Genomic DNA, 6,000 nt, shown 5'->3' on the forward strand with positions numbered 1-6,000 from the left:
CCTCAGCTATCTTTTTAGTATCCTTTGTTGTGGCCACTGGGATGGGGAAATTCCTTCTCCCTAGAGCAGTAATCATTCCATCCCCCGCAGCCATTCATTTCCACTCTGTAACCTATTATAATCTATTAAGTGCCAGACAGGGAGATAGGTCGAAAAACCTAATTATAAGTTAGAAAAGGAGGTAAGTACGGTTAAAAAAAAAAAACAAGACAACAGGCCCCAAATGGAGTCACTTGTGCTAAGCCCCATGCCACCAAATTTAGACTTAATTATAATTTCAGTCTCCTCCAGGAATGGACTCTTAAACCAGTCAATTTGGAATTACCTGGTCAGCACTTCTAAGGTATCTGCCTGATAGACCCCTGCTGTCCCCTAGAGAAAGGTGACCTTGCCACAAGTAATCCAGTCTTTGCTTTTGTGAATAACTTCCTCCTCCTGCCCCCTCTGCCTGTATATCTTTTATTTTGTACAGCTCTTTGGAGCTCCTTTCTGTTGGATGGGATGCTGCCTGGTTCATAAATCATCAGATAAAGCCAAGGAGATCTTTAAAATTTACTCAGTTGAACTTTTTTTTAATGTTTATTTTTGAGAGAGACAGAGTGCGAGTGGGGGAGGGCTTTAGAGAGAGAGGGAGACACAGCATCCGAAGCAGGCTCCAGGCTCTGAGCTGTCAGCACAGAGCCCCACATGGGGCTCAAACTCACGAACCGTGAGATCATGACCTGAACTGAAGTTGGATGCTCAACCGACTGAGCCACCCAGGTGTCCCTGAACTTTTGTTTTCTAATAGCACTAAGATTGTTGGTCTAATGGAAGGGAGAATATGATCAACATCTCAGGAGAGAGGCATATATCAAGATTTGTAGGGCTTTGGAGTGGTTGGGGGAGTATCTGGGCAGAATCAAGAAGTGACCTTTTAGGTGAAGAGTAAACAATGGCAGGGTGTGCGGGGCATTTTTATCTCTGTTTTTGACTGGCGCAGGAAAATGGAGGAGGGTTTCTGGGGATTCTATGTCTGAGTGGAATGTATTAGACAAAGGGGGGCAAAAAAGCCAGCACGGGTGTCTACTCTTCTTGTCTTGAGAATGCCAAGAGCAATTCGGGTCATCACACACTTAAACTGGGTCTGTCCAAGTGGCTTTCCATGCCTCCTTACACTCTAGTACCTAAAGCCATGCCCACCCAGTGTTACTTGTTTTTAAAGTGTTTTTTTTAATGTTTATTTTTGAGAGAGAGAGAGAGAAAGAGACAGAGCGAGGGTGGGCGGGGGAGGGGCAGAGAGAAAGGGAGACACAGAATCCGAAGCAGGCTCCAGGCTCCAACCTGTCAGCATAGAGCCCAACACGGGGCTCGAACTCACAGACCGTGAGAGCATGACCTGAGCAGAAGTCGGACGCTCAACCGACTGAGCCACCCAGGCGCCCCTCAGTTATTGTAAAGGCTCCAAGGGAAGGACATAGAAGTCTTTGATATGCAATTTTTCAGAGGTTTTCAAAGAATCTCCAGTTTTAGATCTTCTCATTCTGCCCAAACCCGGGAAGGGGCGTCCCAGTCTATGTTCATGGAGAAGGAGATAATTTCCCAGGGTCCCTCAGCAGACCTGCCAGGAGTTTTTAATCCCGGAGTCTACATAACAATAATGACCTTTTCTATGTTTTCGCACCACACCCTTTTCTTGGTCACAGAGGTTCAAGAAGTTGAGTTGCGGGGAGATCAAGGCAAGACCCCTAGGTAAAAGTGGACCCAGAGGTTGAGGGCAGCCTTTAAAGCCTGCACTCCTTCACGGGAACAAAATACCCCATTTGAAAATTCACAAGCAGATCCCTCATTACATTTTTTTTCTAGAGGAGTATAGAAAACAGGATTTGACCTGGGAGCACTATAAGGTAACTCCCCACGTGGCCCAATCGAGGGCCCGAGGTGGGAGAAAGGCAAATGAGCGCCACAAGCTGCCTGTGGGGGGTTGAAGCAGGGCTGGGCCGTGAGAGGGGAGAGGACCTGAGCCCTTCTGTCTTTTGTGCTGGTTCTCACGGCCTTGCCCACCCCTGGACTTGAGACACGGGCTCTTCTCTCTGCCTCCGGGAGATCAGATGGTGGCAGAAAAAGTCAGAGCGGCTCGGTTTGAATCTAACTCGTACAAAGTGTGTGGCTTTGAGCCAGTGATGTAATCTTCCTTCCTGAGCCTTTATTCTCAAAATCTGTGAAATGGGGATGTCAGTAATGCCTGCGTTGGCCCACTTCAACGGGTTGCTGGGAGACGCCATTTGATAGATGATGTTGTTATAATGCTATGCAAATGTAAACTTCTGCTCTGCAAAAGTTACTCCTATTTCCAGAACCTCCTCTTTGAAGTTAATTTATTCTAGAGTGAGAATCTAAGTTACTTGTTCTGGGTGCACCGTATTTTTAACTCCATCAATTATCCCGGACTTTGCCTTAAAGAAAGGAGTTTCTGACAACAGCAGGGGGGTACTTCTGTCTTACCCTGGATGGTGAGATGAACGATAGTTATTTGGCTAACGTGATGGGTAAGGGGATAAAGTTGACCACTCTAAGTGTTGGGCAGGGAGAGTCCCTTTTCTGTCTCGGCGACTTCTGGGGTCTGGTTGTGACCCAGAGAAGCCAACTTTGGAAGAAAGAAGTGGTGGGGGGGGTGGGGGGAGTGGTGGTGGTAAGAAAAGGTTAAGATTCAGCTACATTGGCTCTTTAACCACCCCAAACCCTCGCCACAAGCAAAGGTGGGGGGGGGTCATCCCTCCCCTCATTCATTTGCATTCATTCTGTAAGTATCACTGGACGTTCATTATGTGCCAGGATTATGCTGGGCACTGGGAACACACATGAGCAGGACAAGCCCATTGTTGGCCTCCTGCTGCTTATAGTTTGAGAGGAAGATGAGGTTAAGTAATGTGACCAGAGAGGAAGTATCAAAGACTGCGGGGGACTTAGAACCTTAGTGTGAGGGCTTGGAACCTACCTATGCTGGGTACAGGTGCTGGAAAGAGGGACAGGAGTTGGGTAGGCGGGGGGCAGCGGGGGAGGGCGAGCAGACAGATTCTGGTATTTGCGAAGGCGATGAGGGGAGAAAGAGAGAACAGAAAGAAGTTCAGTTAGGCTTTCGGGATTTTTTTTCCTTTCTCCTCATGGCTGTCCTTGTTACTATTTTAAATGTGACTCCATCTGGATAAAAATGTGGGGCGCCAAGACCTCTGGGTGGTTTTCGCCTAGCTTTATCTCCAGCCGGAGCTCCGGATGGCCTAGAATGGGCAGGACAGAGGAGGACAGCTTAAAGGCTGACCACAGGCTCAAGACTCTGTTACGCAGCCGTAAGTCTAGTCTTCCTACGCCTGATGAGTTTCCTTGTGATACTGCACAGCATGGAGATCGAGGCCGTACATGTTGGGGCAGAGGGTGATGAGAGTACTGCCTCCCTCTGTCTACATTCCCACCCCAACGTTGATGTTGTTTTGGAGGCATGGAGGAAGTGATGGCGTGTTTACAACCCAGATCCGGTTTTGAAGCTAGGCAGAACACCCGGCTCGATTGCACAATTCAGCTCCAGCCCCTCGTAGGTGGCCTCACCTGTGGCTGCTCCCATCTCACGCTCAGGTGGGGGTCCTGAAGCGGGCAGGGAACAATCAGGGCTGCAAAACCTCTTTTCATGTCGCATATGAAGAAACCAGCGCCCGGACAGGCGAGATGACCAGAACAAAAATCACATGGTCACTTGGTTGCAAAGCCAGGACTAGAATGCATGTCTCTAATGCCACTCGTCCATAATACTCCTTTCTGCGGCCTTTACAACCATAGTTATTTTATTTTATCTATGTGATTCTATCTGATACTCTGAGCAGTCTTGTGTGATAGATACGGATTAAGGTCCTTTTTTTTTTGTAGGTGAGAAAATTGAAGCTTGGGGAATTTATTCGGCCAAGTCCTCCAAGTTAGAAAGCAGATTTCCTAACTCAAAATTCAGTGTGCTTTCCATCGTGCCCTGTGGTTACGGGGCATACACAGTCTCTGGCTTTGCCGATTATCCACCTGAGAACGGCCTGGAATGTAGATAACGACCACAGAGGAGGGCTTTCAAGGAGTACATTAACCATGTTTGAGCATTCTTGCCAGGCTTCCTGCATCCAAGTTGCATATCAGAATCAAAATCAGCAAGTAGCTGGCCCTTGCAAATTGCCATCTGAGCCTCAAGCCGGCAGTTTTGTGTGGGAAAAGCGGCTCCTTATCTTCAAATCCACACTTAAGGGACCCGTGTCTCTGTTTTCTGCTGCCATCCTCATGCTGCTGGGACTCTGACACTTGTTCTTGTAGAGAAGTTCTCGTTAAATGTACGTGGAAAAAAAACAATAATTGAATCATCTGCACGGTGTTGTGACTTGAGCGGTGTTCCGCTCATTTATCCTTGGGGGTTAAATGGGGGTAGCAGTGCCTTTGCTGTTGGTCCGGGGAGGCCACAGGGTGGTCCGCTTCTGGTAAGGTGGTCCTGACAAGACATCACTGGTCTAGATTGGGGGTGGGAGCTGGCAGTGGTTCCGTGGCTTTCCCAGAGGGTAAGTGATCTGCTAGGTGGGGAGAACCAGGTGGTTCTGTGATTGTATTGAGATGGACGGAAAGATGGGGTTCGGGGGGGGAACCTGCTTCGGGGAGAAAATGGGCTGGGAAGAGGTAGGGGACCGCAGAACCTGAGGCCTGGTCCCCAGCAAGTCTGGCATGGGGTGGGGAGGGTGGCAGAATGCTGGGTTTAAGGAGGTGAGGAAAGGCTGTCCCTCATTTGGAAGGGTGACACTTGGCAGGGGAGGGGGCCTCTGTTAAGCTAACTGGAGAGGACTCTAGGGCAGGGTGGAGAAATCAAGCTACTGTGGTTTGTTGAGAACAAGGAGCATTTTGGGAGAACTGAACCGATCACCCCCTGCTCCCTCTAAACCAAGGACTGGACGACCGTAGAAGCGGCCCCATCTTTTAGCCTTGCTCCTTCTGTCTTTAGTCTTATCAAAACCCAGGATCTGAGACCTGAGCACAGTGAAATATAAAATGGAAGAGAGGAGGCCACAGCGGATTAGGTCTTGACTGCTCCTACGAACCCGCAAATCCATGTTTACCTTGGGTGTGCCTCCATAGTTCCAACAGCGGGAACTGTATCTCCTGGTTCAAAGAGGGTCTGGATCTTTAAGCTGAATTGAGCTGTAACCTGTGTCCTCCTCCCTCTTTTGAGTGTCTGTCCCCTCCCACCCCCAGTGGCAAGCTTTAGAGGCTTGCGGCAGGTGTTGGCCGCAGGCTGAGAGAACTGGCATATTGTGCCCGTTTGGCAGCACCGTAGGTAGGGTGGCTCAGTGCTTGGTCACCCTGGAGGGTCACAGGCAAGCCGCTGTGCGGGGGCCCAGTGTCAGGCACAGGCATTCACGTGTGCAAGGAACCACTGTATAACTGCGTGCTTGTCCCCTTTTGGGATGGTCCCTGTCTCTTACTGCCTCTGTGCGGGCGCGTATTTACTGTGCTCGGGGCCTGGGCAGTTGAGCTAGATGGAGGGCTGTGGCCACTTCAAATAGGTTTTGATGCCCAGAGTAGTAGAAACCGTGTGAATTTCACAATGGGGGCGGGTTCATCCGGACCGTAATTTGCCGGCTGCCGTGTTCTGCCTTCTCAGAGCTCGTTTTCTTTGGCTCCGGGCTCTCCCGCCGAGGTGGGGATGCGGCGGGGGGCCGGGGGAGGTGGTCGTGCGGCGAGACAGGACCGGGGGCTGTGCAGTCAGGGAAGGAGACCGGTTTAGGGCGACCTCGACGCGACCCTGCGGAGGAGGCAACTAACTCCGGGGAAGACGAGCGAGCCCCACACAACTCTCGACCGCCGCAGGGAGGACGACTCGGTGCGCCCGCCGGCGGGCCAAGGGGACGCACGCTCGCGGGCGCTCGCTGCCTTGACTTCCCCATCCCCGCGCGGGGGAGGGGCCCGAGTGGCGCCGAGGCCGCCGAGCGCAGAAAGTGCGCGAAG

The 6,000-nt window shown here is 50.9% G+C and overlaps 1 long non-coding RNA gene across 1 annotated transcript in view; it reads right to left on the bottom strand.

Annotated features, from left to right (window-relative positions):
• Window positions 1-1,386: 1,386 nt before the first annotated feature.
• The window catches only part of LOC121035542 (uncharacterized), an 11,129-nt gene continuing 6,515 nt past the window's right edge, over window positions 1,387-6,000 (bottom strand). The window contains exon 4 of the long non-coding RNA XR_005792941.1: window positions 1,387-1,424. This is a non-coding gene — a long non-coding RNA (uncharacterized LOC121035542). The remainder of the gene's footprint in view (window positions 1,425-6,000) is intronic.

Source organism: Herpailurus yagouaroundi, unplaced genomic scaffold (assembly GCF_014898765.1).
Source record: "Herpailurus yagouaroundi ecotype Mexico unplaced genomic scaffold, PumYag 161, whole genome shotgun sequence".
NCBI classification, from domain to species: domain Eukaryota; kingdom Metazoa; phylum Chordata; class Mammalia; order Carnivora; family Felidae; genus Herpailurus; species Herpailurus yagouaroundi.